The sequence below is a fragment of the Tachyglossus aculeatus genome, chromosome 7 (genome assembly GCF_015852505.1).
Source record: "Tachyglossus aculeatus isolate mTacAcu1 chromosome 7, mTacAcu1.pri, whole genome shotgun sequence".
NCBI lineage: Eukaryota > Metazoa > Chordata > Mammalia > Monotremata > Tachyglossidae > Tachyglossus > Tachyglossus aculeatus.
Genome location: NC_052072.1, coordinates 36,740,286 through 36,757,783, shown reverse-complemented (window position 1 = coordinate 36,757,783; position 17,498 = coordinate 36,740,286). Strand labels below are relative to the sequence as shown.

Sequence of the window (17,498 nt, the reverse complement as noted above, 5' to 3'; positions counted from 1 at the left end):
ACACTGTACTTAAGTCCTTGGGAGAGTACAATAATCAATCAATCAATCATATTTATTGAGCGCTTACTGTGTGCAGAGCACTGTACTAAGCGCTTGGGAAGTACAAGTTGGCAACATAGAGAAAGTCCCTACCCAACAGTGGGCTCACAGTCTAGAAGGGGGAGACAGAGAACAAAACAAACATTCTAACAAAATATAATAAAATAAAACAGAAACCAACCAGAGGCCCACAGCGTAGGGTTGTTTCCCACATTTTGTTCTGCAAAGGAGACTCGAACTTTTCGCTGATGTCACAGCCAGCTTCTTGAGGAGTTTCATCAGTGTAACCGTTGGGTGTTATTTGGCATGGAGAAGCAGCGTGCCTCAGTGGGAAGAGCCCGGGCTTTGGAGTCAGAGGTCATGGGTTCAAATCCCGGCTCTGCCAACTGTCAGCTGTGTGACTTTGGGAAAGTCACTTAACTTCTCTGGGCCTCAGTTACCTCATCTGGAAAATGGGGATTAAAACTGTGAGCCCCCCGTGGGACAACCTGATTGCCTTGTACCCTCCCCAGCGCTACTTAGCACATAGTAAGCACTTAACAAATACCATTATTATTATTATTATTAAATAATGTTTAAAAGATCAGTTTCCAGCAATGGCATATTGGAACAGTATCTCTTCTCCCTCCTCTTTAGACTGTGAGCCCGCTTGTCTGGTAGGGACTGTGTCCATCCTGATTAACATATCTACCCCAGTGCTTTAGGAGAGTCCTCAACACACAGTAAGTGCTTTAACAAATGCCATTATTATAGTAATCATCATTAGTAATAATAAGAGTGTATTCCTTTTTTGGTGGTATGTAAGTACATGTTGATTTCTCCTTTAAACTGGCATTATTGCCTGATGTTTTCTATGCAGCACATTTTCAACCATTCCATTTTTTTCGTCCTTGTTGTTGTTTGTGTTATCTCGATCTGACTGTTGAGCTAGGCTGGCCCAGCTACAAGGAGGACCAAGGGAAAATAAAGAGAAAAAAGAATTCGTTCCGAAAGAATCCTGTCGAGCCAGTTGTTTGTTAGTACTTGCATTTCAAGTAACTTTCATACTAGGTTTAGAAGTACTGCCAAGTACCTGGGGGGTTTAGTGGATAATTGGCTGGGAATCCATGGCAGTTTCTTACAAAGAGCACGTGAAATCAAGATCCATAAAATGGAGGTTTAATACCTGTTCTCCATCCTAGCTAGCGGTCCCCCCCCGGCCCTGTGCCCCCCAAGACTGTAAATCTCTCTCCTCCCACCGCCGACCATAAGCTCGTTGTCGGCAGGGAATATGTCTGTTTATTGTTGTACTCTCCCAAGAGCTTAGTACAGTATTCTGCACACAGTAAGTGCTCAATAAATAAGCTTTAATGAATGAAATAATGAACGCAGGACCAGGACTGGGTCTCACTTGATTATCTTGTATTTACCCCAGCACTTAGTACAAACACAACTATCATTATTATGATAATCAATAATAGTAATAAATCTAGCTTAGACTAAGTGGATCATACAATCCCATAACATCATTTTTCAAAGAGTTGTTTTGGGCAAATTTATTATATCTCTCTGTTTTGGGGCAGATCAGCTCAGGTCTGCTCAAATCCCTGATAATTTCGTAGGCTACTTTCTTGGCAAAACGGACACCATAAGTCATGAGCTTCCCCAACATCCTCCTACTCCGACATCCCCTTTCTCTTCCCTCCCAGCTGCCTTCTGATGTCTCTCTATATGTATATGTATATATATGTATGTACATATTTATTACTCTGTTTTACTGTACATATTCTATTTATTTTATTTTGTTAATATGTTTTGTTTTGTTGTCTGTCTCCCCCTTCTAAACTGTGAGCCCACTGTTGGGTAGGGACCATCTCTGTATGTTGCCAACTTGTACTTCCCAAGCACTTAGTACAGTGCTCTGCACACAGTAAGCGCTCAATAAATACAATTGAATGAATGAATGAGTGAATGACTCCCAAGTCTTTCTCACCAGACCCACCCGCTCTCCTGCTATACAGTCTCACATTTCCTCTCGCCTCCCAGGACATTTCCCGATGATGATGATGATGATGGTAATTTGTTCAACGCTTACTATATGCCAAGCACTGTTCTAAGCGCTGGGGCAGATACAAGGTAATCAGGTTGCGCCTCGTGGAGCTCACAGTCTTAATCTCCATTTTCCAGATGAGGTCACTGAGGCCCAGAGAAGTTGAGTTACCCAAAGTCACACAGCTAAATGGCGGAGGTGGAATTAGAACCCACGACCTCCGACTCCCAAACCTGTGCTCTTTCCACTAGGCCACGCTGCTTCACTGCTTCCCAAGTGGTTGCCTTGCCAACACCTTAAACCGACATGTCTAAAACTGAACTCATAGGGAAAGTATCTGCTTATTCTGTTGTATCGCACTCTCCCAAGTGCTTGGTACAGTGCTTCTCGTGGCTTCTTATGCTCTGCCCAAATTCATTTCATTCATTCAGTCGTATTTATTGAGCGCTTTCTGTGTGCAGAGCACTGTACTAAGCACCTGCAAGGTAGAATTTGGCAACAGATCTGAAACTTGGCGCTCTACCAAAGTATTACCTCGCCAACCTCCAACCCCTTAGTAATTCCGTCTCTCTGTCTGAAATCAGTCATGCACCTTTTGAAAGCTTTCCACGTGCAGAGCTCTATACTCTTGAGCGCTTGGGAAGCTCCACGCATGACCTCATGGAAGGCACATGATCCCGGGAATCAGTGGACCTGGATTCTAATCCTGGCTCTGCCACTTGCCTCCTCTGAGACCTTGAGCAAGTCACTTGACTTCTCGGTACCTCTGTTTCATTCATAGAGAAGCAGCGTGGCTCAGTTAGGTAGGATTTAAATACATATTCTCCCTCCCCCTTTAGATCGTGAGCCCTGCGTGGGACAGGGACTGTGTCCGACCTGATTATCTTGTATCCATCCCAGCACTTAATACAGCGCTTGGCATATAGTAAGTGCTTATTATCACTAGAGAAGCAGCGTGGCTCAATGGAAAGAGCCCGGGCTTTGGAGTCAGAGGTTGTGGGTTCAAATCCCAGTTCCGCCAATTGTCGGCTGTGTGACCTTGGGCAAGTCACTTAGCTTCTCTGGTTCTCAGTTACCTCATCTGGAAAATGGGGATTAAGACTGTGAGCCCCACGCAGGACAACCTGATCACTTTGTAGCCTCCCCAGCACTTAGAACAGTGGTTAGCACATAGTAAGCGCTTAACAAATGTCATTATTATTATTATTATATTAGTAGTATTATTACTACTCATTCATTCATTCAATCGTATTTATTGAGCGCTTACTGTGTGCAGAGCACTGTACTAAGCGCTTGGGAAGTACAAGTTGGCAACATATAGAGACGGTCCCTACCCAGCAGTGGTACTACAATATGTTAGGTAGACAGTCCCTATTCCCAAGGAGTTTATAATCTCATTTTACCATTTTTTCAGTCTGAATCCCCGCCTTCAAATCTACCAGATCACCCCATCTCTTAAGCCTTCCTGAATTCCCTCCCCATGAATGGCAGCACCTCCCAACTAATTTTTTTGTACTAAGCTGTAGCCGCCTACCCACTCTCTCAGCACTGATGCACTCCCAATTCCCACCAGCCCTTTTGGGCACGGCAGTTAACATGTTGAACCGCACTAGCATTTTTTAAATGTATTTATCTGTCTTACAGTTCCCATTTCTCCTCTCCGTAAATCATTCTGGATCCGTCTTCCCCCATTAGAAAAGCTGCAGTAGGGCAGGATTGTATTTTATTGTCACTGTACTGTAAATCATTTTGGATCCGTCTTCCCCCATTAGAAAAGCTGCAGTAGGGCAGGATTGTATTTTATCGTCACTGTACTCCCCCAAGCACTTATCACCGTGCGTAGATGCTGAATAAAGCTAACTGATGGATTGACTGGATGAGCAGATGGAAGGAGGAGCACCTCAGCAAAAAACAGAGGATTCCGGTAGCAGAGGAGCCGGGGGACGTTGGAGGAGAGAGCCCTCTCTTTTTCTCAGATTTAATCCTTTATCCTCCTTTTTTCGTAACTCTTGCCCCTTCCCCTTAATAAATACCAATACTGCTCTCCCCACTTGCTCACCCTCAGGTGAGCTGCTCAGTAGTGCTCTTAAGTTGCCGCTCTTTCTGGGTTTTCCTTCTTATTTCCTTGTCTTTAGAGTCCAGCATTCCCCGTGGGTTATCCAGGAAGCTGAGCTTGCCTTGGGTTCTGCGGTGTGGGCTAAGAGACTCGGGTGAGCGTAGGAAGCCTCTGGCTTGGGTTGGGATGACCTGCATCCGTTCCTGGTCAGAGAGGCAAGGGGGATAGAGCACGGATTTAGGAGTCAGAAGGACCTGGGTTCTAATCCTTGCTCTTCCACTTGTAACCTTGGGTAAATCACTTAGCTTCTCTGGGCCTCACTTACCTCATCTGGAAAATAGGGATTAAGACCGTGAGCCCATGGGGGACATGGGCTGTGTCTAATGCAATTTGCTTGTATCCACCCCAGCGCTTTATAATTCATTCATTCATTCGTGTTTATTGAGCGCTTACTGTGTGCAGAGCACTGTACTAATCAATCAGTCCTATTTATTGAGCACTCACTGTGTGCAGAGCACTGTACTAAGCGCTTGGAAAGTCCAAGTTGGCAACATAGAGAGACGGTCCCTACCCAACAGCGGGCTCACAGTCTAGAAGGGGAAACTGACAACAAAACATATTAACAAAATAAAATAAATAGACTAAATATGTACAAGTAAAATAGAGTAATAAATATCTACAAACATATATACAGGTATATATGTAATGATAATGATAGCATTTATTAAGCGCTTACTGTGTGCAAAGCACTGTTCTAAGCGCTGGGGAGGTTGCAAGGTGATCAGGTTGTCCCACAGGGGGCTCACAGTCCTAATCCCCATTTTATTCAGTCATTTCATTCATTCAATCGTATTTATTGAGCGCTTACTGTGTGCAGAGCACTGTACTAAGCGCTTGGGAAGTACAAGTTGGCAACACATAGAGACGGTCCCTACCCAACAGTGGGCTCACAGTCTAGAAGGGGGAGACAGAGAACAAAACAAACATATTAACAAAATAAAATAGAATAAATATGTAAAAGTAAAATAAATAGAGTAATAAGTATGTGCAAACATATATGCAGGTATATATGTAATGATAATAGCATTTATTAAGCGCTTACTATGTGCAAAGCACTGTTCTAAGTGCTGGGGAGGTTACCAGGTGATCATGTTGTCTCACGGGGGGCTCACAGTCTTAATCCCCGTTTTCCAGATGAGGGAACTGAGGCCCAGAGAAGTGAAGTGACTTGCCCAAAGTCACACTGCTGAAAATTGGCAGAGCCAGGATTTGAACCCATGACCTCTGACTCCAAAGCCCATGCTCTTTCCATGGAGCCACGCTGCTTCTCTAAGCTGCTTCTCCAATATATGCTTGTACAGTGCCCAACATCTATTAAGTACTTAATAAATGCCACAGTATTATTATTATTATTCCAGAGCACTGTACTAAGTGCCTCAGAGGAGTATGATAGGGTTGCTAGACATGACCCTTGTATCCCCCCCAGTGCTTAGAACGGTACTTCGCACATAGTAAGCGCTTAATAAATACCATCATTATCATTATTATTATGATCTGTGATCCGGAGAGAGGGACAGACGTTAAAATAAATTATAAGGGAAATGGAAGCGAATATGATTTGGACAAAAAGATGTTAAATTATAGGGGAAATGGAAGTGAATATGATTTGAACAAAAAGACTTTAAAATAAATTATAGGGGAAATGGAAGCGAATATGATTTGGACAGAAAGACGCTAAAATAAATTATAGGGGAAATGGAAGCAAATATGATTTGGACAAAAAGACGTTAATATAAATTATAGGGGAAATGGAAGCAAATATGATTTTGACAAAAAGACTGAGGGTAGGGGTGAATATCAAATGCTTAAAAGGTTACAGATCCAAATGCGTAGGTGCCACAGAAGGGAAGGTGAATAGGGGATAGTTGACGGTCCCTATCAACTCTGTTGCATTGTCCTCTCCCAAGTGCTTAGTACAGTGCTCTGCACACAGAAAGCGCTCAATAAATGCGATCGATCGATTGATTAGTCAGGGAAGGCCTTTTGGAGGAGATGTGATTTTTAGAAGGTGTGAAGGGGGAGCGCGCTCCAGGCCGGAGGCAGAATGTGGGCAAGAGGTTGGAAGCGAGACAGAAGACTTTGATGCATAATAAGTTGGTTGATATTAGAGGGGCGAGGTCTGCAGGCTAGATTGAAGTAGGTCAGTGGTATTTATTGAGCTCTTACTGTGTGCAGAACACTGTATTAAGCGCTTGGGAAAGTACAATACAACAGAGTTGGTCGATGCAGCCCTTGTCCGTTCTGCAGGGGGAGATGGACATTAAAATAAATCACTGAGAGGAGAAATAGTGTCTAAGAATATTTACAGAAGTAAGGCGAGGGGCGGAATCCGTCATGCGCAGGGATCGCCTCTGCTGCTGAATTGTACTTTCCAAGAGTTTAGTACAGTGCTGTGCACACAATAAGCGCTCAGTAAATACGATTGAATAAACTAAGTGCCTTAAAGCCTACAGTAATGAGTTTGTTGATGCAGAGGTGGATGGGTGAACCAGTGGTTTGTGAACAGAGGGGTGACAAGTACTGAATGGTTTTCTTTTTTACAAAAACCATCTAGGCAGTAAAGTCTAAAATGGCCTGGAGAAGGAAAAAACAGGATGCAGTAATCAAAACGGGCCCTGGTAAGCGCTTGAATCAGCACGATAGCAGTTTGGAGAGGAAGGGGTGGAGTCTAAAGATGTGGTGAAGATTGAGTCCGCAGGAATCGGTGACAGACCGAATCCGCGGGTCGAAGGAGGGAGATGAGTGGAGGATAATGGTGAGATTATGGGCTCGTGAGGCAGGGAGGGTGGAGTTCGCAGCCTAAAAATACCACTGGAAAGGCTCTGGCAACAGACACGTTAGGAAAGATGAGAAAACAGAAATTCACAGTGGCGTAAAAGGTACAGAGCTCAAAGAGCCGGGGTAGTAAAGGAGCTCCGTAGGGGCCTTTTAAAATCTGTAAGAGCTGCAATCTGCTGTGGCTTCAGTTTTGCACGGGGGTCTGGTGGAAAGAGACTAAGGGGCCAGTCCTTTGATCATTTTCTGAATTCTGTGCTTGATACCGATCTGACACTGGCTTTTGTATAGTGTTTCAATAGAGCCCAACATCACAGTTTTCAGGGACCAGCTACTAAGAACTTAAACAGAAATAAAAGAAGATTAGGAAGGAAATGGAGCTTCAACGGGAAAGAAGAACCTTACGTGGGGTCTAGTAAAAAAAAAAAAGGTTTTACTGCATTCTCAAACCTGGGATTCAACCTGGGAAGTAGGAGGATTAGGTAGAATGGCATCACGTAGGTCAATTAAATTCTTAATTTAGTATTACCTGACCAGACAAGTGAATTTTTTACCATCCTCCAAGCCTGAGAAGCAGGGGAGAAAACTTGTTCTGCAAAGGTTTTAAAAAAAAAAAAAAAGCCTCTAAAATTTCCCTTTCCTAACTAGAGCAAAGTTTAAGCTTCATTTTCCATTCCAGCCGACAGCATGGACGGTCTGAGAAAGGAAATATTTCTGTGTGTCCTCTTCGGCCCGTAGCTTCCTATTTCAGAAATCAGCTTCGATGATATGTCCGAAGTGCCTTGCCTCCCCTCAGAGTTTTGTGTGTATGTGTGTGATTGTGTGATTAGGTTAAGAAACGAATAAGTGACAGGAATATGAATCTCCTTGTGTGTTTTCACGGTTTAAAAGAAACTGGGGAAGTCCAAGTAGACGGAAAAAAGTTGGAGGCCAGTTGAGGTGGGATCGGACGTCAGACACCGATGTGGAAGTTCCTTTTCATTTGTTCAGTTGTGCTTATTGGGCGCTTACTGTGCGCAGAGCACTGTACTAAGCAGTTGGAAAGTACACCTCAGCAGTAGAGAGAGATTCTTGGCATCGAGGTGAATGTACCTGGCAGGAGAGTGCGCATTTCATCCTGTCACATGGTGGCCTCTGTAAGACTGGAAGAAAAAAATAATTGGGGCGTGAAGAGTGGGTGCATCAATCGATAAATGGTTTTAATTGAGCGCTTACTACGTGTGGAACACTGTACTAAGCGTTGGGGAAGAGTAAAGTACCGCAGAATCATCATCATCGTCAATCGTATTTATTGAGCGCTTACTATGTGCAGAGCACTGTACTAAGCGCTTGGGATCAGTGGTCATGTTCCTTGCCCACACCGAGCTTTCAGTCTAGAGGAGGAGAAAGTTAAGCCAAGTGATCTGGAATGAAGCGGGGGACCGAGGAGCCGTTCTCTGGCTGGGATTTTAAGGGTGGGTGCGTAGGCGGGCAGGCCTTGGCCCTCCCTTGGGCTTCAGAAATGAGTCGCCCATGCGGGCAGGGAATGCGCCTGTCTGTTGTTGTATCGTCCCCTCCCAAGCACTTAGTGCATACAGAAAGCGCTCAATAAATACCATCGAATGAACACGTGACTGGACGTGAACGCAGGCTTGAAAATGGGACCGCGCGACCCCTTTTAGACTGAGCCCACTGTTGGGTAGGGGCTGTCTCTATATGTTGCCAACTTGTACTTCCCAAGCGCTTAGTACAGTGCTCTGCACACAGTAAGCGCTCAATAAATATGATTGATTAGGGGAGCCCAGGCCAGGTGGGTGTCCCGTGCCCGTCGGCCTTTCACGTGCACCTCCTCTTCCCTCCCACCCCAACTCTCCCCCTCCTCATCACCCCCATCTCCTTCCCGATGGCGGAGCTACATGCGGGGAGGAGGCGGGGGTCGCCTTCGCTCATTCATTCATCATCATCATCATCATCAATCGTATTTATTGAGCGCTTACTGCGCAGAGCACTGTATTAAGCGCTTGGGAAGTACAAGTTGGCAACAAATAGAGACAGTCCCTACCCAACAGTGGGCTCACAGTCTAAAAGGGGGAGACAGAGAACAAAACCAAACATAGTAACAAAGTAAAATAAATAGAATAGATATGTACAAGCAAAATAAATAAAATAGAGTAACAAATATGTACAAACATATATACAGGTTGATTTCCACTAAGCCATTCGGTCGTATTGGGCGCTTAGTGTGTGCTAAACACGGTACTAAGCGCTTGGAAGAGGTGCAGTACAACGACAGATCCATTCCCTGCCCACAACTAGCTCACAGTCTAGAGGGGGAGACGGGCAAACCGACAGGTCCCGGGCACTGATGTAAAGTCCGTGGACAGAGGGCCAGGTGACGGGAGTGGGCTGGTTGCCTGTCGCCTTTTGAGGGGCTAGAAGGGCACTGGGGTAGCTAAACCCTCTCCGAGGCTGGGCAGAGAAGGGACCTAGTGTCCTCTCGGCCGCTGCCTTTTCCGGGCCTTAACGTAGACCGTCCCCCCGTACCAGTCTGCGATGCTTCCCGCAGTGGAATAATAATAATAATAATAATAATGATGGTATTTGTTAAGCGCCTACTAGGTGCAAAGCACCGTTCTAAGCCCTGGGCGGGGGGGGGTACAAGGTGATCAGGTTGTCCCACGTGGGGCTCACAATCTTCATCCCCATTTTCCAGATGAGGTCACTGAGGCCCAGAGAAGTGAAGTGACTTGCCCAAAGTCACCCAGCTGACAATTGGCGGAGCCGGGATTTGAACCCATGACCTCTGACTCCAAAGCCCGGGCTCTTTCCTGCTGAGCCACACTGCTTCTCTAGTAAGTGCTCAGTAAATACCACTGATTCATTGATTGATTGCAGAGCTTGGGAGTAAAACACAGCAGAGTTGATAGTCCGGCGTCCTGACCACAAGGAGCTTAGAGACTAGAGTGGGGCAGGCATACATGTAAGCGAATGTTATGATGCATCTAGCTTTATTTCTATTTATTTTGATGACCTGACACCTGTCCACATGTTTTGCTTTGTTGTCTGTCTCCCCCTTCTAGACTGTGAGCCCGCTGTTGGGTAGGGACCGTCTCTATATGTTGCCAACTTGGACTTCACAAGTGCTTAGTACAGTGCTCTGCACACAGTAAGCGCTCAATAAATATGATTGAATGAATGAATGAATGTATCCCAAGCGCTCCAGAGCCGAGGGTGAATAAAAGGGGAAAATCCAAGTGCAAGGGTGATGATGATAATAATAATAATAATAATGATGGCATTTATTAAGTGCTTACTATGTGCAGAGCACTGTTCTAAGCGTTGGGGAGGTTACAAGGCAATCAGGTTGCTCACAGTCTTAATCCCCATTTTCCAGATGAGGGAACTGAGGCCCAGAGAAGTGAAGTGACTTGCCCAAAGTCACACAGCTGACAATTGGCAGAGCCGGGATTTGAACCCATGATCTCTGACTCCAAAGCCCGGGCTCTTTCCACTTAGTACTTAGTAAGTACTTTCCACTTAGTAAGCGCTTAGTAGAGTGCTCTGCACACAGTAAGCGCTCAATAAATACGATTGATTGATTGATTTCCACTAAGCCATGCTGCGGGAATGTGGGAAAAGAGGAAATGTGGGCTTAGGGAAGGCCTCTTGGAGCGGATGTACTTGCACTAAGGTTTTGAAGGTGGGGAGAGTAATTGTCTCTTGGATACGGAGATATGTGAACTGGTGAGTTGGGACTTCCCCTTGAGGTTACCTAGCCTGCTTCCGCTTAGAACAGTGCCTTGCACATAGTAAGCACTTAATAAATGCCATTATTATTATTATTATTATTATTATTATTATTATTATCATCATTTTTTTTTCCTGGCCTCGGAGTCATGGCTTTGGTGAAAATTACCTTAATACATTATTGCGCTTTTGCAGATTGGTTTCATTGGGCTCTGCACCACCTAGAAAATTGGGCCTCGATGAGATATTTACTTTTAAGCATTCATTTTCAGGCAAGAAAATGACTCCAGACTAAAAATGCCCTGTTGAAATACCGGATTTTCAAATAGCCTCAACACGAGTGGTTTATTAATAACATTTTTCTGTTTGCTAATGGGGTCAGTTAGAACTATTGAATGTGATGTCAAATTCACTTTGTAGTTGCTAAATAGGACGTTGATTCCTGGCACTGTAAATGATAATTGTCATATTTGTTAAGCGCTAACCGTATGCCAAGCACTGTAGTAAGTGCTGGGGTAGATAAGATAATCACGTACCTTATGGCGCTTAGTACACTGCTCTGCCCACTGTAAGCGCTCAATAAATACGATTGATTGATTATGGGGCTCACTGAGTAGGAGGAAGAACAGGTATTGAATCCCCACTTTGCAGATGAGGCAGCTGAGACTCGGAGAATTGAAGCGACTTTCCCAAGGTCACACACAGCAAATACTCAGCAAGGCCAGGATTAGAACCCAGGGCCTCTGACTCCCAAATGCTTAATATTTCTAAATTTTTATAATCTCTCTAGTGCTCCTAAGGAAAACAAAACATTTTTTAGGATCAGTTTGGCTGGTAAGAACTGTGGCGATCATTGCAAGTTAGTAGACAGCCATTTAAAGCCACACAGGTTTTTATCCCTTATTAAATATTTCTCCGTATTTAATGTTTATCCATGTGCCATTATATATGTTGTGTAATTTTTTTTCTTTAATGTTGTGCATTAGATGTTTTGGCACATAAGACCTGAATCGTCATATTATTTTTGAGGATTAGTTTGTGAAGCCAGGGATAGCATGATTATTTACATGCAGGGGAGGGGAAGGTCGGGAGGGGAAGGTAGAGTGCCCTGAATCATAAGGTAATATGATTCAGGTAATAATAATAATAATAATTCAGGTAATAATAACATAATCATATGTTAAACACACCCGGAGTGTTTTCATTGAGAAGCGTACTGTTTTCCCCTCCTGCGAATTTAAAGTCTGAAGAAATACTGCATTGGCTTGCGGGGAGGAAGAGATGAAGGGATGAAAGGGAGAGCAGAGTTGGATAAGTGTCTCAGTGGGTAAGGAAGAGCCAGTATCCCAACTATTTCCTCTAGAGCTTCCTACCCCTAAGGAGATGAATGAGGCGAGAACGTTTTCCCATTTTCAACTTAAGCGTATTAAGCAGCATGGCCTAGTGGTTAGAGTGGTTATTATTAATATTATTATTATTATTATTATTATTATGATTATTATTAGAGCACGGGCCCTGGAGCCAGTGACTTAGCTTCTCTGTGCCTCTAGACTATGAGCCCGTTTTGGGTAGGGACCATCTCTATATGTTGCCAACTTGTACTTCCCAAGCACGTAGTCCAGTGCTCTGCACACAGTAAGCGCTCAATAAATACGATTGAATGAATGCCTCGGTTACCTCATCCATAAAATAATAATGTTAACAGTGGTATTTGTTAAACATTTACTATGTGTCAAGCACTGTTCTAAGCGCAGAGGGAGATCCAAGCTAACCAGACTGGACACAGTCCCTGTCCCACGTGGGGCTCACCGTCTTAGTCCCCATTTTACAGATGAGGTAACTGAGGCACAGAGAAGTTAAGCGACTTGCCCGGTGCCACACAGCCGACACGTGGCGGAGCCGGGATTAGAACCCAGGTCTTTTGACTTCCAAGACCGTGCTGTCATCCACTAGGCCAAGCTGCTTCTCGGCCTAGTGCTCCTTGGCTGCGGATTAAGAGTGTGAGCCCCAGGTGAGACATGGACTGTATCCAAACTCATTAGCTTCCCAAGCGCTTAGTACAGTGCTGTGCACACAGTAAGCGCTCAATAAATACGATTGAAAGAATGAATTAGCTTGTATCCAGCCCGTGTTTACAAACTCTGTTCAGTTCAGTTGTATTTGTTGAGTGCTGAGTGTGTATAAAGCACTGTACTAAGGCTTGGGAGAGGACGATATATCTACGGACACGTTCCGTACAACGAGCTCGCAGTCTAATGGGGGAGACAGACATCGGTAGAAATAAATAGATAAATTACAGGTATATACAGATATAATAATAATAATCGTATTTGTTAAGCGCTTCTTGGAGGAGATGTGCCTTCAGTAAGGCTTTGGAGTGGGGGAGAGCAATCATCTGGCTGATATCCCGCTGTTGGGTAGGGACCGTCTTTATATGTTGCCAACTTGTACTTCCCAAGCGCTTAGTACAGTACTCTGCACACTGTAAGCGCTCAATAAATACGATTGAATGAATGAATGAATGAATGAATATGAGGAGGGAGGGCGTTTCAGGCCAGAGGCGGGTTACGGGCGAGGGGTCGGCGACGAGATCGAGGTCCATTGCATTGCATTATACTCTCCCACGTACTGTGTGCCCTGCACACAGTAAACAACCAATAAATCCCATTGAATAAGCATCACTGTTTTAATCCAGTGGACCTGAACTACCTCAACCTGAACAGTCAGCTGTGTGACTTTGGGCAAGTCACTTAACTTCTCTGTGCCTCAGGTACCTCACCCGTAAAATGGGGATTAAAAGTGTGAACCCCCCGTGGGACAAGCTGATCACCTTGGAACCTCCCCAGCGCTTAGAACAGTGCTTTGCACGTAGTTATGAGAAGCAGGGTGGCTCAGTGGAAAGAGCCTGGGCTTTGGAGTCAGAGGTCGTGGGTTCAAATCCTGCCACTTAGCTTTGTGACTTTGGGCAAGTCACTTCACTTCCCTGTGCCTCAGTTCCCTCATCTATAAAATGGGGGTGAAGACTGTGAGCCCCCCGTGGGACAACCTGGTCACCTTGTAACCTCCCCAGCGCTTAGAACAGTGCTTTGCACATAGTAAGTGCTTAATAAATGCCATCATTATTATTATTACCTCATGCTTCAAGTGGCACTGATATCAGAAACCTTTAAAATTTTCTGCAGGTAATGCTTTCTCGGCGACTTTTCTCCAGAACGTGTGCTTTTTCTTCAATTTTTCTCCAGAACGTGTGCTTTCTCGGCAACTTTTCTCCAGAACGTGTGCTTCAAGTACACAATTTTGGCTAGAACGCAACAGTGGGATTAGGGGTCGTTCTTTGGTGTCCCGTGGTGTCAGAAGAAACTATTGTGTGTACACACGTGGTGTCAGGCAAGAATGACATTCTTTAATGAGAGCGAAACTGGCATGTTCTGAGAGCCAGCTGTACATTGCCGGCTGAAACAGATTTTCTTTTCAGTTCACTTCAATTTTGATTCAAGAAGATTCAAAGAAAAGGCCTCTATCTCTTTAGTGTAAGGCGCTTTTGTTTGTAACTGTTATTGAAAGAAGGTGAGCGTATCTCTGGTCGAAAACTTTTGCATAGCTTTATTTGGGGTTTAACAAAAGTTTGCCTTTGAGGAACTACTCATAACGAAGCTTTAAATGCTCCTCCCCATAGCCAGGTGACATCTCTCCCCATTTTCTGGAGAAGTTTGCCTTAGATTGATATATATATATCAATCATATATATACCCTTTATATCATATATTACCCTTTCATATTTTTTTAAGCCAGGTGACATCTCTCCCCATCTTCTGGAGAAGTTTGCCTTAGATTGATATATATATATATCAATCATATATATACCCTTTATATCATATATTACCCTTTCAAATTTTTTTGTTTCTAGAGCCTCAGAACTGTCTTCTAAATAGTTTCCCAGGTCACATTATCTCTTTTATGGTCTGCTCTAGGATATCCTTTGTCCAGATCTGAATTCCTGAAATGCCCTGTCTTATTTTTACCCCTGTACTGCCCTGTACTATATATATATAATTTCATCGTCATCCTTCCCAGTTTTCAGCACCTCCCATTGGGGATTTTGCTGTTCTAGGTGTTGGTTCTCCATTGCTTGTTCTAGGGCACTGGTTCCTGACGTCCATGCCACATTTCTAGACTGTGAGCCCGTTGTTGGGTAGGGATTGTCCCTATCTGTTGCCGAATTGTACTTTTTTTTTAATATAATGGCATTTATTAAGCACTTACTTTGTGCAAAGCACTGTTCTAAGCGCTGGGGAGTTTACAAGGTGATCAGGTTGCCACGTGGGGCTCACAGTCTTAATCCCCATTTTACAGATGAGGGAACTGAGGCCCAGAGAAGTGAAGTGACTTGCCCAAAGTCACACAGCTGACACGTGGCGGAGCCGGGATTTGAACTGGTGACCTCTGACTCCAAAGCCCGGGCTCTTTCCACTGAGCCACACTGCTTCCCAGTGGCTTTCCGGGCGCTTAGTACAGTGCTCTGCACACAGTAAGCGCTCAATGAATACGATTGAATGAATTGTATTTTCTCTTGATGTTCTTCCTTACCCTTTCACATTTTTTTTGTTTCTAGAGCCTCAGAACTGTCTTCTAAATAATCAATCGTATTTATTGAGCGCGTACTGTGTGCAGAGCACCGTAATAAGCGCTTGGGAAATACAAGTTGACAACATCTAGAGACGGTCCCTACCCAACAGTGGGCTCACAGTCTAGAAGGGGGAGACAGAGAACAAAACCAAACATATTAACAAAATGAAATAAATAGAATAGATATGTACAAGTAAAATAAATAGAGTAATAAATATGTACAAACATATAAATAGTTTCCCAGGTCACATTATCTCTTTTATGGTCTGCTCTAGGATATCCTTTGTCCAGATCTGAATTCCTGAAATGCCCTGTCTTATTTTTACCCCTGTCCTGCTGGCATAGGTCCCTAGTCGAATCGTCTTAATCCACATCCCAGGTTCCAGCATCTTCCCATGGGATTTTTCTGTTGACTGGTTCCCACAGGGCCATGACCCTCCGTGTTTCCCTTGAAAGTTACTTCTTATCCCATCCCTAGTGATTTCCAGCTTAGAGCCTCAGGACTATCTTGTACAGTCCCCACTAGACTGTAAGGTCCTTGTGGGCGGGGGACATATCTCCCACTCTGTTGTAGTCTCCCAAGCGCTTAGTACAAGTGCTTGGCACACAGCAAGCGCTCAATAAATGCCACTGATTGATTCATAGCCCTCTAAGAAGTCTTCCCCAGTTCATTCTTATCATGTCAAAAACTGCCAATCCCTAAAGGTCCCTGTACATTTATTTGCAAACTTCTTTTGGACTGTGAGCCCACTGTTGGGTAGGGACTGTCTCTATATGTTGCCAACTTGTACAGTGCTCTGCACACAGTAAGCGCTCAATAAATGAGATTGATTCTCAGCATTATGTGCTGCTATATACCACATTTATTCACACAGTCTCCCCACTCTTTTGCATAGTTTTTACAACATTGAATCAGGGTGAGACAACTCCGTGGGTCATATAAGAGTTAAATCTAGCAGTAAGGGGAGAAGGAAAAGTAGGGGGGCATTCGAGACTGTATCCGTTCGATTGCACTCTCCCAAGTGCTGTACGCATTAGGCACTGGGCGAATTATCTCTGCTCTCCTCCTTTTGGAGCGCGCCCATCTCATTAAAGAAACTCCTCATCCACCAGCGTGAGCCATCTCTGCTGTGCGCTCATGTTATCGCGCATCTCCTCTTCCGGGGCGTAGGCTGCTCTCACTCCTTATAATTACGTGGTACAAAAAAACCCCATTGTCTATTTCCTCAAAAATCACAGTAGGCAGTTAGGCGGCGAAGGCAGCCATATGAGTAAATATGATAGATTGCTGGTCTATCATCAGTGGTGTTTACTGAGTGGTCACTTTGCGCAGAGCACTGCACTAAGCGTATGGGAGAGTTCATTAGAAGACTTGGCAGAAAGATTGCTGGTCTATCATCAGTGGTGTTTATTGAGCGATCACTTTGCTCAGAACACTGCACTAAGCATACGGGAGAGTACAAGACTTGGCAGAAAGATTCCTGTTCCTTAAAGAGCTCACTGTCTAAAGTGGGGAATAATAATAACAATAATAATGATGATGGCATTTATTAAGCACATACTATGTGCAGAGCACTGTTCTAAGCACTGGCGAGCTCACAGGGTGATCAGGTTATCCCACGGGGGGCTCGAAGTGTTGATCCCCATTTTACAGATGAGGAAACTGAGGCCCAGAGAAGTTGTGACATGCCCCAAGTCACACAGCTGACAATTGGCGGAGCCGGGATTTGAACCCGTGACCTCTGACTCCAAAGCCCGGGCTCTTTCCACTGAGCCACGCTGCTTCTCAATAGCAGTATAGGACTTGGGAGAGTACAATATAATATTCACGTGGTTTATTATACTTGGCACATAGTAAGTGCTTAGCAAACACTTTATTATTATTTAATTAATATATTAAATTATAATGTAGTATTATTAATTACTGTATAATATATTATTGTTAATAAAAGGCTGCACCAGAATCTTATCTGTATAATATGGTATTCTTCCTGGAAATATGGTATTCTTGGATTACCGTATCGAAATGCAGTGAGAATAAGGGTGCTAACTCATTTTGAGGGTGTGAGTGAAGTTGAATAGATTGTGAACCCCCTGTGGGGCAGGGACTGTACCTGATAAATCCTATATCAACCCCAGGGCTTAGCGCAGCACTTAACACCAAGTTGTTTTCTGCCTGGAATTTAC

At 44.2% G+C, this 17,498-nt stretch overlaps 1 protein-coding gene across 2 annotated transcripts in view; it reads left to right on the top strand.

Moving 5' to 3' along the window:
* Positions 1-17,498, top strand: part of ACSL3 (acyl-CoA synthetase long chain family member 3) — a 182,606-nt gene that overhangs the window by 98,804 nt on the left and 66,304 nt on the right. Inside the window, exon 1 of one of the 2 annotated variants that reach the window (XM_038748858.1) lies at positions 9,772-9,790. The exons of the other annotated variant lie outside the window; for it this stretch is intronic. The gene's annotated coding sequence lies outside the window, so the exon portion shown is untranslated. Of the gene's footprint in view, positions 1-9,771; positions 9,791-17,498 lie in introns of those variants that run through there. 2 annotated transcript variants of the gene reach the window in all.